Source organism: Callithrix jacchus, chromosome 5 (genome assembly GCF_049354715.1).
Source record: "Callithrix jacchus isolate 240 chromosome 5, calJac240_pri, whole genome shotgun sequence".
Lineage (NCBI taxonomy): Eukaryota > Metazoa > Chordata > Mammalia > Primates > Cebidae > Callithrix > Callithrix jacchus.
In genome coordinates, this window is record NC_133506.1 from 158,559,606 (window position 1) to 158,581,246 (window position 21,641).

Below are 21,641 nucleotides of genomic sequence, written 5' to 3' on the forward strand. Positions count from 1 at the left end.
GCAAGATGGATAGTGATCAGACTCTCCAAGGTTGACATGAAAGAAAAAATCTTAAAGGCCATTACATAAAAGGGTCAGCTCACTTACAAAGGGAGCCTCATCAGGGTAACAGCGGATTTCTTAGCAGAAAGCTTACAAGCCGGCAAAGAGTAGGGCCTATTTTAGGTATTCTTAAAGAAAACAAATTCCAACCAAGAATTTCATATCGAGCCAAACTAAGCTTCACAAGCAAAAGAGAAATAACTTGCTGCCACAAAAACACACTTAAGTACCTAACACACGTCCTATAAAATAATCACATAATTAAGTACACAAAACAACCAACTAACAACCTGATGACATGATCAAAACCTCACATATCAATATAAACCTTGAATGTAAATGGTATAAATGCCCCACATAGAAGGAACAGAATGGCAAGTGGGTAAAACAAATAAGACCCAACCATCTGCTATCTTTGAGACAGACCCATCTCACGTGTATAAGAATAAAATAATTCATAATGATAAAGGGTTCAATTCAACAAGGAGACTTAACTATCTTAAGTATATAGACAGCCAACAGTGGAGCATAAGATTCATAAAAGAAGCAGATCTAGACCCACGGAAAGATTTAGACAGCCACACAATAAAAGTGGGGGGTTTCAACATCCTATTGACAGTGTTAGGCAGATCTCTACAAAAAGAACTACAAAAACTGATAAAAGAAATCAGAGGTGACATAAACAAATGGAAAATCATTCCATGCTCATGGATTGGAAGAATCTTTATCATTAATATACCCATACTGCTCAAAGCAATCTATAGATTCAATGCTATTCCTATCAACTACCAACATCATTGTTCACAGAATTAGAAAAAAAAATTCTAAAATTCATATGAAACAAAAAAAAAGCCTGAATAATCAAAGCAATCCTAAGCACAGGGAATAAAGCTGGAGGCATCACACTACCTGACTTCAACTATACAACAAATTTACAAAAACCAAAACAGCATGGTAGTGGTACAAAAAAAGACACATAGACCACTGGAACAGAATAAAGAACCTAGATATAAAACTGCACACCTACAACCATCTGATCTTTGGCAAAAAAGCAAAAGTAAGCAATGGAGAAACTATTCCCTATTTGATAAATGGTGCTGGTATAATTGGCTACCCATATGCAGAGGAATAAAACTGGATACCTTTCTTATACCAAATACAAAAATTAACTCAAGATAGGTTAAATATTTAAATGTAAGAACTTGAACTATAAAAATTCTAGATGAAAACCTAGTAAACACCCTTTCAACATAGATGTGGGTAAAGAATTTGTGGCTAAGTCCTCAAAAAAAAATTGCAATTAAAAAAATCAACAAGTGGCACCTAATTAAACGAAAGAGGTTTTGCACAACAGAAGAAACTATCAATGGAGTAAACCGACAACCTACAGAATGGGAGAGAATTTTCACAAATTATGCATCTGACAAAGACCTAATATCCAGAATCTATAAGAAACTTAAAGAATTCAACGAGCAAAAAACAAATAACCACATTAATAAGTGGGCAAAAGACATGAACAGATACCTCTCACAAGAAGATATACAAGCAGCCAACAAATATGTGAAAGAAAAGATGCTCATCATCACTAATCATCAGAAAATGCAAGTCTAAACCACAAGACCCCATCTCACACCAGTCAGAATGACTTTTGTTAAAAGGTAAAATATAACAGACTTGGCAAGACTGTGGAGAAAAGGAAACTTACATGCTGCTGCTGGTGGGAATTTAAATTAGTTCAGGCACTGTGCAGAGCAGCCTGGAGATTTCTCAAAGAACCAAGAGTTGAACTACCCTTCAACTCAGCAATATCACAGCTAGGTATATGCACAAAATAAACTAAATTACTCTACTAAGAAGACACAAGCACCTATATGATCACTGCAGCACTATTCACAATAGCAAAGGTATGTGCCCACCAATGGTGGAATGGATAAAGAAACTGTGGTACAAATACACCATGGAATACTAGTGGCCATAAAAAATATCATCATAAAGGCCATGATGCTAAACAAATTAGTGCAGAAACAGAAAAGCAAATACCGCATATTCGCATTTATTAATGGTGGCAAAATACTGGGTAAGCATGTACATAAAGATGGGAACAACAGATATTGGGGAAGACAAGGAGGAGGAGGTAGGACAAAGGTTGAAAATCTACCTCACTTCTTGCTCACTATGCTCACTTCTTGGGTGACGGATTCAATCATACTCCAAATCTCTGCATCACACAATACACCTTTGTAACAAACCTACACATGAACCCCCAGAATCCAAAATAAACATTGAAAAAGAAAAAAAACTGCAGCTCTCATCTCTCATATCTCTCTAGCATACAAGGCTCTTTTGACCTGTTCTGTTATTTAGTTAGGGGACTGAATGGTAGGGTTTGGACTCTCATAAAAGTTGGACAACACCTTTCCCCAAAGCACGCAATGTGCCTCAATGTATGATGCCCTAGCTTAGAATATTGGAGCCACTTCAACAAAAAGACAAGATTTTTTTAAAAAAAGACCCCCCTCATCTTTTTTGTCTGCCCTACTTACTCCACAGAACTAACCAGAAGATAAAATGCATATGTGTTCATCAGTAAGAACTGACACACTCAGGCTAGGGCATTAAGCATTCTCCATAACCATGCATGGCAAAGGAGCCAGGAATGTATGCTCTGGTAAAGATAAGATGTGTATCTGCAAAGAGCTCATAACAGAACAGCACTATGTCTAAGGAGACGAGTTAAAGGTGAATTTTGATGGGAAAATATATGTCAGCCTTGTAAATAGTATCCAGCGTAGGTGAATCCATTCTGTAGCTGGAGTGGGAGGAGTCAGGAGAGAGCTCTGCAGAGATATGCATTAGAGGCAGTGACCAGCTGTTCAAGCACTGAGCTCAAATAGGAGCACATGTTAGATGAACCTCAGATTGTAATGGAGCAAAAAAAAAAAAACCTTTCTGAATTACAAATGCATTCTTCTATATTCAACAGTATGTTTCTTTTCTGGATTCCCACTAAAATTTTACTACAAAGTCATATTTTTATTTGCTCTGTTGAGTCTCTCTTGTCCCTGCAAAAACGTCCTAGCTCCACTCTTGAGGTGAGAGACTGTGGGCAAAAGAAAATAACAGCTTTTTGCCCATTTATTTGTATTAGTTATTGTCTCCCAAAGAAATAATGCTGGTCATCATCAATGCAGGAATTTACCAGGAAATACCTATTTGAAATCTCATGCTTGCACAGCTGCTAAATTTGTGAAAGGGCAGGACACACTGACCAGCAAATAGACTTGACACAAGGGTCAGCAGTGCTGAGCCCAAATTATACACCAGAGGATGGAAGACATCGCTAGCCATCAACGTCATCACTAATGCTGTCATTATTAATACTTTTGTGAAATTTAACAATTTCTAACATCAGAATGAAGGTTTAGAAAGCAATCTTTTTTTTTTTTTTTTTTGAGATGGAGTTTCACTCTTGTTACCCAGGCTGGAGTGCAATGGCGCGATCTTGGCTCACCGCAACCTCCGCCTCCTGGGTTCAGGCAATTCTCCTGCCTCAGCCTCCTGAGTAGCTGTGATTACAGGCACGCGCCACCATGCCCAGCTAATTTTTTGTATTTTTAGTAGAGACGGGGTTTCACCATGTTGACCAGGATGGTTTCGATCTCTTGACCTCATGATCCACCCGCCTCGGCCTCCCAAAGTGCTGGGATTACAGGCGTGAGCCACCGCACCCAGCCAGCAATCTTTTTTTCTTTCAACTTTTGAGCCTCTGGAAATTTAAAAAATGCTTTGCATTTGTTATATTTTGCAAGTGGAAAACCATAAGCATAAAGAAAGTCCATGACAAACAATACCCAGCACAAGGAAATGAGTTCCATTTCTTTTATTAATAATTCTGTATGTAAAATATATCAGTATATAGTCTGCAGATTAGATAATAGCATTTTATCAATGTTAATTTCCTAATTTGGTAATCGTAATTGCTAGATAAGAGAATGTTATTGTTAGGAATTACTCACTTAAATATCTAGGGTTGGGAGGGCAGCATGTCTGCAAAGGAAGGAATGGGGCAAGAGGGAGACAGGGACTGAAAAAGCCAGTGTGATGAAATAAAACATTAAGGGAATCCAGGTGAAGGGAATATAAGACTTCTTTGTATTATTCTGTAGCTTTTCTATATATCTAAATTACTTCAAGATCAAAATTACACAAATATAAACAAAAGTTTAAACATATGTAGGTGATATGGTTTGGATGTCTGTCCCTCCCCAAATCTCATGTCAAACTGTAATCTTCAGTGTTGGAGGAGGGGCCTGGTGGGAGGTAACTGGATCATGGGGGTGGATTTCTTTCTTGCTGTTCTCATGAGAGTGAGTTACCAGGTATCTGGCTATTTAAAAGTGTGTCACACCTTCCCCTTTCTCTCTCTTCCTCCTGTTCTGCTCAGAAGAACAGAACCTGCTTCCCCTTTGCTTTCTGCCATGACTGTAAGTCTCCTGAGGCCTCCCCAGCCATGCTTCCTCCACAGCCTGTGGAACCGTGTACCAATTAAACCTTTTTTCCTTATAAATTACCCACTCGCAGGTAGTTCTTTATAGTAGTGTGAGAACCGACTAACACAATGTGTGTATTTATTTGTATGAGTATATACAAAATCAGTGGGGACTTTTATAAGTAGAAGGAGCAAGAAATCAATAAACATCCTGACCATACGACATGCAAAATGAGACACCTGCATCATGCCCACTTTTATTCTGTCATTTTCCTCATGAAAATACTCATTTACCCTCTTACACTCCATTTGCAAGTGTGGCTCTGTTAAGCACAGCACACGGTGAGGTAGCTCAGTTGGTTCCTGCTCTCTGGCCACATCCCATCTAACACAAAACTTCATCCCATTCCTGCCAACCACAGTCAACTGAGCAAACAACCTACAAATTGAATCAATTAAATAAAGATGACGTCCCAGTACGAATCATACAATGTTCCTGTGAGACAATATAGGAGGTGGGTAAGTGTGCAGAGCCTGTGCCCAGCGGGGAAGAAACAGAGCGTCATTCATCTTCTCCAGCAGGAGCTTCCCAGAGGATGAGGGCCACGCATTGGTGCACAGAGAGCCCATTTACCCCAGCCTGGCAAGGTAAAGCAGTAAAATATTCTATGTGGGAAACAATATTTCCCACTGAAAAAAAGGGATTTTTTCCAGCTGATGCATTTGAAGGATTTTATACAAGCAAAGCCTGTCTTCTAAAGAGAGAGACTACGGATTTCTTTGTGCAATCAAAGTCATCCCAGGCAGCCCCAGCTGTGAGTGCTCCTGGCAGGCAGGAAGGCAGAAGGGATGGAAGGCAGGATTAGAGGAAAGGGATTAGACCTGAAGAGGACAGAGCCTCTTTTAAATTCAAGCCTTGTCAAAAGCCAGTGCATCACACCTCCATTTCTGCATCCTTTTGACTTTGTCCTTGTCACTTCTGCCACCCAGAGCATCACAGCATCACAGATTCTAGGGCCAGAGGGACTTAGGAGAAGGATCATTTAGGTCATGGGTTGGCAACCTTATTCTGAAAGAAGTCAGATAGGAAATATTGTAGTTCAAAAGCAACCACAGTCACCAAATAAATGAATGAGCATGGCTTTGTTCCCATAAAATCTAATTTACAAAAACATGCAGACTAGATTTGGCCCATAGGTTGCCAACCCCTGATGTAAGCCATCTCCTATACTTTCCCAGCGAGAACACTGCTGCCTGAGACGCCTACATTTCCCATGCATGTGGAATGTGTTCTCTTCAATAGCTGAGTCTTTGTAATTTGTTATTTCCTGGCTCCCAGTCTAAAGTAAACTGGTGATGCTGGGTTATTCTTATCGAAAAGTGCAGTCCTGACTCTTTGGGTACATATAGCACATAATTACCTGCCTGCCCTTTTAATTTTACAAACCCAGAACAAAAAGCTATAAATTTGTGGGGGAAAAAAAAATAAAACTTTTTCATCAACAAACCAGGACGTTGAGACATATATACATTGGGACATGTATTGCTTAACAGTGGGGATACATTCTGCTAACGTGTTATTCGGCAATTCTGTCATTCTGCAAACATCGTGGAGTGTACTTACACAAACCTAGATGGTATAGCCTACTCCAGTACACAGCTCCACCCTAATCTGGTGGGTCCACCATCACACATGCGACCCATGATTAACTGAAACATCATACAGTGTGTGACTGTATTTCATGTCAATATAAGTAAACTACTTTTGAAAATAAGATCAATATAAAACAAAAGGGGTGGGGTTATGTGGCAGAGAAGAGAATAGAGATGGGCCAGTCAGAGAAACTGGCCCTGGAGGATCTGAGAACTAGAGGTTCAAGTGATTTGCTAGGTATGGCTGCACAGGAACAAACTCTCTTCATTTCCCCTCTTACCTAGAGTCCTGTGGGGTTGCCCCTTCCTACCACACAAAACCTAATTACTTTTTCTTCCATCAGATCCATTCAGGGTCCTTCCTCCTAAATTCCACTGAGTAAAGGCCCTGTGTCAACCCATCCTGAAATCCTTGTAGGAAGCACATGCCATAGAAAGGGTGGCAGATGCTTTGCCTACTTATCATTCCCCTAATGCAGAGAAATGGCAAAGGAAACAGAAATACCCTGGCTCCTCCAGAAACAGAACCACATTTCAGCAGGACGAGTGGAAGAGCTTGCGAATCCTTATGCTCACACCAATCAAATGGACCTCTGTTCTGTAGCCCGGTGGGTAGTTTTCTTAACATATACATTTGTGCCACTTAACACATAAAAAATGGTTTATTCTTGGTCTTGTGTGGCCAGCTATACCTGCTAGCACAGCTGCTATTATTAATCCTTGCCCCTGAGCACTAAATCCACCCTAAAAGTTTTCTTAAAGAACGTGTACTGTTAAGATGATAAGGCAAACACCTTGGCTCTATGTATAGTGGTGGCCTTGGTGTTCACACTGTGAACTGACACAGAATCTGATCTCCAGGTGGGGGTGGCTGAGATAACCAGGCAGGCTTTATTTAGCCTGACTGTATGGATTTATCACTGTTTGGTGATAAAGATTACCCTTCAGTTTCTCTCTGTAGCTGCTATTTATAAAGGCTGGAAATACCTGAAACCCAGCTCCTGTGACTCATGACTGCCCAGAAGAGAGTATGAAAAGAGCCAGTCTGTCTCTAATTGCTGCTCCTTCATGTGAACTATGGCTGCGGCCATTTTCCTATAAACCCATGTGAAGAAGTGCTATATTTCATCCTGGTGTCATTTATCTGTCCTCCCTTGTCTATACTGGTCATACCTCCACTGGCCACCAAGCAGTCTCTGAATATACTCTCTGGGTATCCGGTTACAAAGAACTGAATTGCACCAAGCACTGCTTTGATGTTGATTAGCCGCCCTCAATCTAAACGGTTTTCCCTGATGATTCCTTTTCGCTAGTACAGTAGCTCTTGGGAATGAATCTCATCTAATTTGGTCAAGCACAGCCTCAAGACTCTTTTTGGTAAACTACAATCTGTTGAAAAAGTGTGAGACATGGTAAGCTACTTTTCCACAATCTCATTTCCAACTTATAATGAAAGCAAGACTCAGATCCAATCCTCCTACACATACAGACACTTACTCAACAAATGGCCATCGAAAAGCAGGCACAAAAGATCACACTGACCTGGGAGCTAGTTAAGTCCTAGCTCTCTTTTTAGGTATTTGGACTACCAACTTCTTGAAAAAACCGTGAGGGAAAATGCAGCAAGGTTCCAGGGCGGGATTCTGTTCTCTCTGGCAACAAATAACCAGAAATCTTCAAAACCGAAGACTTTTAGAAAGTGAACGCTTTCGGGATGATCATTCCGAAGAATAGTGAGGGCACAGATGGAACGCATCAGTAAGGCTGTACTGGGCATCAAAATCCTGAGATATGTACCTCTGTCTGCAGGTAAACAGCCACCTGCCCCAAATTCCCCAAAACCCTTTCTTCCCTTGGAAACCTTAGGGAATCCTTGCCTCACATCCCAGAATCCAAAGAGCTAATGCCTGGAAAGGAGGGCCCCATGGGAACGTACCTCTGCACGTGGCCAGCACTTGCTTTAGCTCACATTTTCACAGCATATGACATATTGATTATTAAATATTTTGAATACCACTCAGACTTACAGTGATAATACTATGGCTAGATGAATGCTTACATCTTTTCAAGCAAAAATAGGAAGTGTCTCTAACTACTTATGTGGATTCTACCAATCCACATTCTTGAGTATCTTTAATTTCACCAATGAAAGCCCATTTTTAACATTCATCATGCTATGTAATAAAAACTAATTCTACCAACAAAAGTCCATTTTGACCATTGCTGTGTTAATTAGTAAAGCTTTCAGTGTTAGTCAAGATATGAATAATAGAAGCACTTGTCCTGGCATCCACGAGTATCCACTCTGGAGTACGCACTTGAGTTGTGGCTTCCCTTAAATAATATGCATACGTCACTGTCTATGATGAAATATTTTTCAAGGAACTATAGGCATTGTAACAGTAGCGTCAAGAACTGTGAAGGGTTTGATAGTTTACTCTATTTGCCATTTAACAAGTTATACTATCACAATTTTGTGAATGCTGGTAAAAAATAGGAGACTCCTGGATCAGAGACAAAGGACTGCATTACTCACAACATGGCAGGTAGCATGAGCTTCATGTTTATGTAGTTCCTTGCAATCCTCTCCTCACAGGGGCTGATGCAGCAAACCACAGGGGGTTTGAGTCACAGATGAGAAACCCCAACTAAGGGAACTTGAATTTTTATAATGGACTGCAAGAAAATCTGACCAATCTTTATTTACCTCAGAGAAAAGAATTATTTTTATTACAATAGACACTAAACCTACCTGTCCTCTGCTCTACTTTCAAGACTATTTACCATACAAACATCTTTGAAAAGAGAGTTCAGAATAGAGTGTCTCTGCTGACACGAGAGATCTGTGAGGAGCCATCTCCCACAGCAGCACTAATGAAATTGGCTAAGATCCTAAGTGGACGCATATTCAATTCCCTAGGAAGGCTGAACACTCATTTTCACGAATATGATTTTGAATTAGAACTGGTGCATGGCATAGATATAAACATGGGAACAACAGATACAGGGGACCACTAGAGTGAGGAGAGAGGGAGAGGGATAAGGGCTGAAAAACTACCTATGGGGTACTATGTTTCCTACCTGGGAACATTTGTACTGCAACCTTCCGTGTTACACAATATATCCATGTAACAATCCCAAACATGTACTTCCTCCTAAATTGGGATCCTAAATTGAGTCTTTGTTTGTAATTTGTTATTTCCTGGCTCCCAGTCTAAAGCAAGCTGGTGATGCTGGGTTATTCTTATCAAAAAGTGCAGTCCTAACTCTTTGGGTACATATAGCACATAATTACCTGCCTGCCCTTTTAATTTTACACACCCAGAACAAAAAGCTATAAATTTGTGTAAAACTTTTTCATCAACAAACCAGAATGTTGAGACATATATACATGGGGACATGTATTGCTTAACAGTGGGGATACATTTGGGTGATGGGATCATTTGTACTCCAGCCAATGTTACTCCAGTGTTACCCAATATATCCATGTAACAATCCCAAACATGTACCCCTGAATCTAAAACAAACATTGAAATAATTAAAAAAAATGAAAATGTCTTAAAAAAATAAAAATAAAAAGGAACTGTTGTATGGGAGTAGTTATTTGCATAATGCTTCTTGTAAGCAGAGGTGCTTTACAATATCCCTTAACAAATATTTTCATAGATAATGAAATCAAGTCAAAGGGGTTTAATCATGTTCTAGCTTTCTGTGGGGATTTGAGGACTGTTGGGAAGTTGGGTCTAGAGTTCAGATCTCTAAGCTTTCTCATGTTAAGACTTCTAAATGTTGTTTACTGGAGGTTCTAAGTCTTCAGGTGTCAAGAATTCATTTGAATAATAGCAAAAACTATGAATACTCTCTCCAGAAAAAAAAAAAAAACACATGTCCAAAAGCCTATAAAAATTGCACAGCATTTCAGTAGGTTCTCAATTTCTCTGAAGCCTATTGATGGACTATGAGCCACTTAAACTGTCTGGAGACCTTAGGTTAAAATCAATCTAAAGCTCAAAGTCTGCCATAACATTTAACTCTTTCATCACTGTCATCAAAACGTTCAGTTGCTAACCCAGACTGGCTTACTTAGCCAGATATCACATAAGCATTAATAACAACTCCAGCTATCCAAAACATGACCCCAAATCAGGAGGTTAAAAACTACTGGCCAGAATGTATAAACATCAATGCTTCAAAGATATAAAATCCGGCTGGGCACAGTGGCTCACACCTGTAATCCCAGCATTTTGGGAGGCTGAGGCCGGTGTGGATCACTTGAGGCCAGGAGTTCGAGACCAGCCTGGCCATCATGGTGAAACCCTGTCTCTACCATAAATTACAAAAACTAGCCAAGCATTGTGGTGCATGGCTGTAATCCCAGCTATTGAGGAGGGTGAGGCAGGAGAATCAGTTCAGCCCAGGAGGTGAAGGTTTCAGTGGGTGACAGAACAAGACTTGGTCTAAAAAAAAAAGATACAGGCTGGGCGAGGTGACTCATACCTTTAATCCCAGCAATTTGGGAAGCTGAGGCGAGCAGATCATGAGGTAAAGAGACCAAGACAGTCCTGGCCAACATGGTGAAACCCCGTCTCTACTAAAAATACAAAAAATTAGCTGGGTGTGGTGTTTCATGCCTGTAGTCTCAGCTACTCGGGAGGCTGAGATAGGAGAATCACTTGAACCCGGGAGAAGGAGTTTGCAATGAGCCAAGATTGTGCCAGTACACTCTAACCTGGCAACAGAGCAAGACTCCATCTCAGAAAAAAAAAAAAAAAGACACAAAATCCTCAGAAAAGAGAACCGAAGAGTGTTGCTTCACTGTATGATTTTAAAACGATTTATGATCTTTAGAAAGGGCACAAATTAGAAGTGAGATAATAGAAACAAGTATCATTCATGACTACAATGAATAATCAGTAACTGTGAGCAGTTGCAAAGCAACAACTGCAAAACCAGAAAGAGCAAAAAAATAATTTGAGACTTGATTTCCTAGTACAAGGGCAACAGCATTCTACAAATGTCCACAGCTCTCAGGAATGAGTGTATGACAACAGAGCCACTAATGTTAAAAAGGGGCTTCTTTCTGCTTTATATCTGATATATTCTGGCTGAAATGATGGGAAAGAATATAAAGGTTTTTATAGTAATGGGTTGGTTGTTGCCAAGGGAAAAAAAAAAGAATATAATAGTTGAAAGCACATAATACAAAAAATAATTAGAATAAAACAGCTCAATTTCTTAAACGTCCTTAAGAACTTTCCATTGGAAAAGGCAAACTCAGGTACATCTTAAAAAAAAAAAAAAAAAGAAAAAAGAAAAACTAATAAAAGGACAACATTTAAAAAATGAAGAAAATCTTTAAATGGGAGACTGGCATATTCTCCCCAATAGCTTTGTAGCCATATCTCAAGAAATCGTATTTCCCACAGGTTTTCTAATAGATTTCCTTTTTCTCACAATTGCTGAATTCCCCTGCTATAAATCTCTGCAAGCTACTGAATAAAGCTTTACAAATGCATAAATAAAAGAGCAGGCATGATCCACACGGAAATAACCAAGCCAAGAAAGACCTGAGAGAAAAAGAATATAGAACAATTTATATATATATATTTTTCCCCACCTAACGGGGTATCTTGTTCTTTAAACGATGATCCTAACTTGGATTTCTTTTTTTTTTTTTTCTGGGAGGTGGATAGGCCATTAGTCTCTTAAAGAGTGATGCCATGATTCTTGCCAGGACATAAGTGGGCAAATATATACAGAAACAGGATGGCAGCTGTTATTTCTATGATCAAAAAATTCATAGCAGGTTGTTTTCCTCCTTTCCCTCCCTGCCTCCCTTTCCTCCCTCCCCTCCCTCCCTTCCCTCTCTCCATTCCTCCCTCCCTCCCTCCCTCCCTCCCTCCCTCCCTCCCTCCCTCCCTCCCTCCCTCCCTCCCTTCCTTCCTTCCTTCCTTCCTTCCTTCCTTCCTTCCTTCCTTCCTTCCTTCCTTCCTTCCTTCCTTCCGTCCCCCTTTCCTTTCCTCTTATTCTCCCTCCCAATTTTTTAACCATTCAATAGATGGCAGATATATGGCATGCCAGTAAGAATCATGTCCATCTTATTCACAATTTTGTTTGTGGCACAACTTTTGATGCCTAGAATGTGCTTAATAAATATTTGCTGAGGAAGTAAGTGAATCTATTGAACACCAAACCCCAAGCTAGGCTCTGAAAATCCTATTCCACAGGTTCACCTCGACCTGGAAAGCAGTGTGTAGGGAAGCAGATCAAATTTGATCTATGATTGTACAGGATGGGGTCCTTTTTCCCAAAGCGGAATAAGAGGTATTTCCTAAGTTAAAAGTAGAGAAGTTTCTGCCCTGATTTTGATAATGTGCAACCCACTGGAATGGGCAGGCTGAATGAACGCCCCCTAAAAGAATGTGGCATTCTTTCTACCTCTGGAGTAAAGGCAGAAAGCTCTTCACCTGATGGAAAGAGGCCCCTAAGAAAGGCTGAGTAACCAGAAAACCTGATTATTGTTGCCTTGGAGGCACCTGGACAGTTTGCTCAGTCATGTCATCGCCGGCCAGGGTGGGCTCCCTCGGCCTGCAGAAGCTTCCCTGCGTCATTTGGAGCCAAGTTCCAGCGCGGCCCCCATGGGTTCCTACCCAGTTTGGGTCTTTGTTGAACTCGCAGCAGCTGCCTGGCTTTCCTGTCATTCTCCTGTGCTAGAGCTCTGGGTGAGGGAATCCAGGCTCGTGCTGGACCTTCTAAATGACTTCCAGTGACTTGGATTTAAGTGTCAAAAGTTTGGAAAACATTCATTTAATAGGCATTTGGGAGGTGGGACACCATTGCTGCATTAATGACCTTAAATCTGCCTACATTTCAATGCATCTTCAATACCTTACTATTAACCAGCCTCCCAAATAGCAATCTCATAATGGAATAATCCATTTACTCTACGCAATGACCAATGCATCAAGTGTCAGGAGTCTCTTCCTGAGCTGAGTGACAGACATTTTTAACTGCTGCCCTCTGCCAACACTTGCTGCTTAAGTCAGGAGAGCCCTGCTCTGGCACACAACTCAGATGCCCACAGAAACTGCACAGAGCCTCAGCTGCCTGGCCTGTCTGGGCAGGAACCAACCCAAAAAAGTCCACAGGAGTCATAGGAGCCTTCTAGCTTCTGGCCAAAATTGATACTGTCACAGAGATCAATAGCAGGCTCTCTTGCTTGAGAGACACCCACTCACACCAAAAGTTCAAAATTAAAAAAAAAAAATTTATACTTTTGTTTGCATTTTTACCCAACTGACCTACCCAGAAATTCCAAACAGCTTTTTCTCAAGTCTGATTAGATTTGAGAGATGAGACAGCATGAGTCAGGAGTCAAAGAGCTAAAGCACATGTGTCCAGAGAGATGTGGGATGGTCACTGTTCAGATTAGAGTAGAAGAGATTTCTTTCTATGATTGAAAATTGGAAGAAACAGACCCTCATCTTTTTCAACATTGAGAGGCTCTGAATTATGAGTTTTTGGTTCTGCTCTAAGAAGCTAGCAGTATAATTTCAAGAACAGGAAACATGATGGCTTCTTAATCAAATTAAACAGCAAAATGAAAGCAATAATTACTCAAATTTACTTGGCAAAATAGCAAGACAAATTAATTGAAACACTACTTTTGATCAAAAGGATATAATTAGAAAAGTCTTTGGTGGATGGGAATATCTTTGAGGCATGAATTAAATCAACTGGATAACCTAATTATAAAGCCCTTTTGCTTAATGTGTAAACCCAAACTTACTGTTGTGGAATGTAAAAGGGATAATAAAGATTGATCAGCAAATATGCATTAAAATGGTCCTGTCCAATTGCAGACATGACTGGGCTTTTATTATGTGCCAGATGCTATGTGGCACTATGGACTCTTATTACTGGTACTGTTTATTCTCTCTAAAAGTAATAAATAAAGTCAGCATTGTTAACACCTGCTACGACTGACCCTCTGTCCACAACCACAGGCTGCGCTGATGGAGGACCACAGACAATGAAGTCTGAGAAAGAGAAAGGACTGAAATGCCTTTTCTCCTCTTTACCTCATCTTCCTCTCACAAATCCCACTACTTCTCAGTAAAATCGAGTCTTGTAAAACTCTAGGTGCATCTAAGCTGAACCAAAAGAAGCACGTGGCATTCCCTGGCAGCCATGATCTCTTTGAGTGGACAGATGATCAAGCTGGTCCAACTAGAGTAAGGAGAGAGACTTTGCTTCCATTCCTGGGGCGAAACTTGTCCTCTCCTTTTGGCACGAACAAGGATCTTTAGAGCCACAAGTGCCAAACACACTTACAACCGTGGGGAGACCCGATGTCAAAATGAAGCCAGCCTGCGGATGGCGATGGTTACAGCCAATCTACAGACAGTTCTTCCTGAACGTGACGCTGGAAATCATCTTTTGAGCTCCCGAGTCAGTCAAGTCTGCAGCTCACCTTTGCTCCTGCCTTGCAGGAGATCTTACATGTCATCTTTGTCTTGGCCTGTTTAAGCCAGACTGTTGTAACCTGAACCTAAAGCATCCTAGTCTATACAAAACGTAATGAATGTTTGTTAAGCAAGGCAAGGTACAAAACAAAAATAACGTTCTATACAACTAAAGACAATTGTTTTCAAAGTACGCTCACGGACCACTTGCACTTAAATCACATGGGATACTTGTTTAAACCACAAATGAAAGAATTATGCAACCCGCCCGGGCTCTTGTTTCTCTATTTTAAAAAATGTGTAGAATCACACCGACTCCTTGCTTCTTCATAAATTAGTGTGATCCAAAAGTAAGCAGGGTAACAGTCTGATTTGTGAAAGGGAATGCTTTTTGCAAAATCGCTTCAGACCTTTGCACCTGATAAAATATCAACATGCTTGAGAAAGAATCAGTAGGATTATAAAATTGTTTTTAAGGCATATAAAAAGAATTTCTCTCCAATTCTTCTAAGGAAAAGAGTTTTTTTTTAAGTAGGTTATTCCAGATTCCTATACATTATACAACCACAAATGTGAGGTTTTTATAAAGTCCTTCTTGCCTATTACTTACATTTTTTAACTTAGTTTAAATGTTTTGACCTTGAGAGGCTCTTCTTGCTCTCTGAAATTAAATAAAGTATTATTTTGAACCATGGCTGCTACTGGGAGTTAAAACCTGTCCAAACAGTGAAGCAGTACATAAAGTAGCCTCCTTCCTGACTTTTCCTCCTGCCCTCTCTGCAACCTACCTCCCCAGGTTACCCCAAACCACATCCAGGCTCAAACCCTTTACCTGCCTAAATCCTACACGGGCTGAGAGCTCTGCCTGCACAGTACCTCCTGAGGAAGCTCCCAGGTGAGGTCAGGTCCCCTTGAAATATGAGATAGATAAGTCGGTCTACTTTCAGTTCCAAGTCACAGTAAACAGGCCTCAAACATCACCCAATATGGAAATAAATTACTGTGTGTCAGGGAGGATGGATATTCCTAGGGAAGGCCAGCTTAAGGGATGACTGCTCCACACATCCGGCTTCTCTGCCCACCTCTACCCCCGCAGGCTGCTTACTCCTGCAGGTCCCCGTGGTGGGGGGGGGGGCTGCCAGAGGAGGGAGAGCCAGGAATGTGGGGCTTCCCCCTTAGGTGTGGGATCCCATCTTCCCAAGATGCCTCTAGACTTACTGGTTCAAGTGAGCCTAAGCCTTCCTATTTCACGCCAGTGTTAGGGGTTGGGTGACCAAGGCTGAGGTACAGTGTTTGCCACCTTCCTCCCCACTGCCACCGCAAACTGTAGTATTTATACAGCATACTTGGGTAGTTGGATGGGGCTGCTCAGTGCAGAGTCTTAAACTGTCCTGGGTCCTGACCAGCTGCCCTGAGAGCTGCAGGGATTAATAAATGAGCACAGCTGAAACATAACCATTTCTGGCACACCAGAGGTATTCTCTGCCTGAGATCAGGGACTGTCAAACTGTGGCTCCACTGCTTGTTTTTGTAAATAAAGTTTAATTGGCAAGCGGCTAACAAACATGAGAAAATGCTCAACATCACTAATTATCAAAGAAATGGAAATCAAAACCACAATGAGACATACTCTTTCACACCAGTCAGAATGGCTATTACTAAAAAGTCAGAAAACAAGAGATGCTGGCGAGGCTATGGAGAAAAAAGAATGCTTCTACAATGTTGGTGGGAATGTAAATGAGTTCAGCCACTGTGGAATGGAAAGCATTTTGGAGATGTCTCAAAGAACTGAAAAAAGAGCTACCATTCAACCCAGCATTCCCATTGCATGTGTGTGTGTGTGTGTGTGTATAAAATAACAATTCTACTGAAAGACCCATGTGCCCCATACGTTCATCACAGTACTCTTCACAATAGCAAGGGCATGGAATCAACTTGGGTTTCCATCAATGGTGGATGAGAATACAGAAAATGTGGTACATATAAACCATGGGATACTACACAGGCATAAAAAGGAATAAAATCATGTGCTTTGCAGCAACATGGATACAGCCCTTATCCTAAGTGAGTAAACACAAAAACAGAAGACCAAATACTGCATATTCTTGTTTATATTAATAAGTGGGAGCTAAGTACTATGTACTCATGGGCATATATGTGGCAACCAAAGACACTGGGGACCACTATGAGGGAAGGAGGGAGGGGGTCAAGGGTTGAAAACCAGCTCTCGGTTATTATGCTCATTTCCTGGGTAGTAAGATCAATCATACCCCAAATCTCAGCACCAAGTAATATACCCATGTAATCAACTTGCACATGCATCCACTCAATTAAAATAAAAGTCGAAATTATAAAAATAAATTAATAAAATTCTATTGGGACCATCTATCTTTTCTGCAGCGTTAAATAGCTGCAACAGAGACCATATACCTTACAAAACTGAAGATATTATCAGATCCTTTATAGAAGTGTTGGCCAACCTCTGGCTCACACGCACCAGCTAGTGTAGAATAATGTCGGCAAGTCAACCACAATTTCCATATGGCACCCAAAACTTTTCCTTTCTAACATACTTCACGTGTATATTATCTTTTGAACATCTGCTTCCCTTGCTAATTTTAAGTTCCCTCAGGGCAGTGAATAGTGTCATTTTTTATTCATTGCTGATGCCACATCCCCAGCACCTAGCCCGTGGGTTGGCACATTATAAGCACTCCACACATATCTGTTGGCTGACTAATTGAGATAAATGCACTACTTAAATACTCTTCTATGTAGGAGCAAAGGCAATTATTTCTTTCAGGATGCTCCAGATTGGAGAGTAACAACATATCAAAAACAGCATGCCAAAAAAGAAACACGTATTCCCAATAAGAAGGGCATGAGCTTTAATAACAGCAACATTTCACGACCCTTGGGAGGAAGATCTGTCTCCTTTAAGAGGCGGAAACAAACTTGGATTCTTAGAATCAGAGGGGCAGGATTGGGCAGAGACAAGCAGCATGTTTGCTGGAGTCTTTTTTTTTTTTTTTTTTAGAGATGGAATCTTACTCTGTTGCCCAGGCTGGAGTGCAGTGGTGTGATCTTGGCTCCCCAAAAACTTCACCTCCCGGTTCAAGCTGATTCTCCTGCCTTGGTCTCCCGAGTAGCTGGGATTATGGGCGAGTACCACCACACCCAGATGATTTTTGTAGTTTTAGTAGAGATGGGGTTTCACCATGTTGGCCAGGTTGGTCTCGAACTTCTGACCTCAGGTGATCCACCCTCCTTGGCCTTCCAAAGTGCTGGGATTATATGTATGAGCTACTGTGCCCAGCCTGCCATCTTACCCAAGAATGCTCACTCATGACTTCACACTGCAGCTCACCAGCTACAGTTGTTCCAGGTACCCTCCCATTTTAACTTCATAATTTGTGACTTCACTAATTCACTGAAGCTCAACTTTCATTCGTTGAGCTTTTTAATGATTTTTAAAAGGTAGAAAGCATAGAAAGTAAAGTGGGATGGGCAGATGGGGTGGCTCATGCCCATAATCTCAGCACTTTGGGAGGCTGAGATGGGCAGATCACTTGAGGTCAGAGACTGGAGACCAGCGTGGCCAACATGGTGAAACCCCATCTCTACAAAAAATACAATAATTAGCTAGGCGTGGTGGTGGGTGCCTATAATCCCAGCTACTAGGAGGCTGGGGCTTGAGAATTGCTTAACCTGGGAGGCAGAGGTTGCAGTGAGCTTAGATCTCTCCACTGCACTACAGCCTAGACACCAGAGCGAGACTGTCTCAAAAAAAAAAAAAAAAAGGAAAGTGAAATGGGATGGGCCTAGAGATATCTCTATGCCATTTTCTCTTTAGGTCTTCTATTCAAAGAATAGATAAGAGTCCACAAACATAATAGAGAAGAGACCTTGATAAACCCCAAAAAACTTGTGAGTGAACCTAGAACTCATTTCATCTGTGGATGATGCCAATTGTTTTTTTTTCTCATCAACCAATCTAAGGAAATTTAAAAGCATATGAGCAGAAATGAAAACGACTTTATAGTTTTTTTTAATTGCCAGAATGGGTTTAGAGAGTATAACTAGTACCACTAGTAAAGAGGCATATATTGGGCCGGGCGCGGTGGCTCACGCCTGTAATCCCAGCACTTTGGGAGGCAGAGGCGGGTGGAGCATGAGGTCAAGAGATCGAGACCATCCTGGTCAACATGGTGAAACCCCGTCTCTACTAAAAATACAAAAAATTAGCTGGGCACAATGGTGCGTGCCTGTAATCCCAGCTACTCAGGAGGCTGAGGCAGGAGAATTGCCTGAACCCAGGAGACGGAGGTTGCGGTGAGCCGAGATCGCACCATTGCACTCCAGCCTGGGTAACAAGAGTGAAACTCTGTCTCAAAAAAAAAAAAAAAAAAAAAAAGAGGCAAATATTTCTCAATGTTTAGTTTGACATTCAAAGTTTTATTCCACAATGCTGGGACATACAACATACTGGGGTGCAGTAATGAAAACTGCAAAAACAGGACCTGAATTTCATTATAATCTGCTAATTAATAAAGCAATACGTAATAACGACAGGTCAGCACACACGGGATCACGATCAAGTCGAGGCCTGTGTTGAACAGCCAAGAATGCCTCAAACACCAGGGAAAGAAAAATGCCAAGCACTGTATTAAAATATCTCCCCTAGACATGGTTTCCTTTCCAAAAAAGAAAACGAGAAAAAGGCTGGCAGTCAGCTTTGCACGCCAGCATCTCAGCACTGTTTTCCCCTTCTCTCCATTTATGGCAATCCCAAATTAAACCAGATTTAGGAAAGTCCCATCATCAAAGAGGGAAGAATAGGCAAAAGGAAATCTCTTATTTGTTTTATCCATGCAAATTAGGTGGTTTTTAGAGCAGTCTTCTCTACCAGAAGAGCCAGCGTTATTTTTGATAGAACTAGGGCGGCTGTCATCCATGAACTCAAATAAAAATGACATCATTGTCGAATTCACAGACCTTTGCTATTGTATCATACCTGTCCCTTTTTCTCAGAATCTCTCAGAATGTTTTCATAGATGTTCTAACATAAAAATTTAAAATTAATATTTGGAGTATAGTAATACTGCCATCAGACCGATTCCCTACTAATGTAAAAAGTAGATGTCTAAGGGAGTAACTACGTACTAATTATCAGAATCTCCGTCCGGCCATCCACACAGTAGAGGAAAATATATTTGGTATCATTGGCAATGATGGGCTTCAGGACGTGCGACCCTAAAATGCAGCACCTTGGCATTTGAGAAGACAACAGAAGCAGGAAAGTCTCTCTCCCCTTCCCCTGCTGCCCTTCTCTCCTTAACACCTGTCATGAAACCTAGAAAGGACTACCTGGCCTTCATCTGAAGCAGGTCGTAAGACCTTCATTGGAGAGACGCTCTCACTACAACCGGAAGAAAAGAATATTCTTATTTTCCAATACAAGGACACACAGAGGAATCTGAACAAATGGGTCTTGCTAAGTTCTGCAGCTTATCACCACTAGATCACACCCTTTGTCCAATCTGCTTCTCCACAGCAATCCACTTCTTCATTAAACCTAGCATTAAAAGTGTACAGGTCGGTAGCTCACGCCTGTAATCCCAGCACTTTGGGAGGCCGAGGTGGGTGGATCACAAGGTCAAGAGATTGAGACCATCCTGGTCAACATGGTGAAATCCCATCTCTACTAAAAATACAAAAAATTAGCTGGGCATGGTGGTGCATGCCTGTTGTCCCAGCTACTCAGGAGGCAGGAGAATTACCTGAACCCAGGAGGTGGAGGTTGCGGTGAGCCGAGATCGTGCCATTGCACTCCAGCCTGGGTAACAACAGCGAAACTCCGTCTCAAAAAAAAAAAAAAAGTATACAGGTTGACCTGCTTCTCCAAGTCTTCATTTCTTCATGAAAGGTCCCCTGTCATGAAAATTTCCTTTTAAATAAATGTGTATGCTTTTCTCTTGTTAATCTCCCTTTTGTTACAGGAGCCTTAGGTTTGAATCTAGCAATGTGGAAGATAAAACACATTGCTTTTCCTATACAATAAGTGTTTTATGGGTTCATAGGCTTTGATCTAGTGATACCAATTCTAGAAAAAGATTCTAAGAAAATAATTCAGTAGGAAAAATATATTCATTAAACTACTCATCATAACATGTCTTAAATCAACAGAAACTGGAATAGACTAAATGCCCAGCTAGAAAGAAATAAGAACGTGGTTAAGTAAATGTAAGTTTATCAAGCAAGTGAAATATGACCCAATTATTACAAATTAAAATGATGCAAACAATGGAGCAATCTGCAAAATATTTTATATATTGCAACACACCACACTGTGGTTACAAGTGAAAACTACCTGACATTTTCTTATTAGTCTGCAAAAAAACAAATTTTTGAGTTAAGAGCCCTTTATCAGGGCCAGGTGTGGCGACTCACACCTGTAATCCTAGCATTTTGGGAGGCCAAGGCAGGCAGATCACGAGGTCAGGAGTTCAGACCAGCTTGACCAACATGGTGAAACCCCATCTCTACCAAAATACAAAAATCAGCCAGCCTTAGTAGTGTGTGCCTGTAATCCCAGCTACACAGGAGGCTGTGGCAGGAGAATTGCTTGAACCCAGGAGGTGCAGGTTGCAGTGAGCCAAGATTGCACCATTGCACTCCAGCTCTCCAGCCTAAGCAACAGAGCAAGACTCGCCTAAAAAAAAAAAGAGCCTTTTATCAATGTGCAAACTCTCACCCAATCATTGCATTGATCAGAGTGGCACCTTACTCTTCCTGTTGCTGGAATCCCTGTGGTCTCCTGATGAGCTTTTCCCATTCCTTCCTTGTGCCTTTGCTGCACTGTATCCCTCACATGCAAGGAGATTCCATCTAATCCTGATAATCCGCATGCAGCACTCGGCTCACGACTGAACTCCATTCTCACCTCTTTATTAGACCACTGACGTGAAACTGCTTTGGATGACTTAGCTTTT

General features: G+C 41.1%; 1 protein-coding gene across 4 annotated transcripts in view; it reads right to left on the reverse strand.

The window, feature by feature from the left end:
• The window catches only part of LHFPL6 (LHFPL tetraspan subfamily member 6), a 264,546-nt gene that overhangs the window by 11,785 nt on the left and 231,120 nt on the right, over positions 1-21,641 (reverse strand). The gene's annotated exons all lie outside the window — the stretch shown is intronic.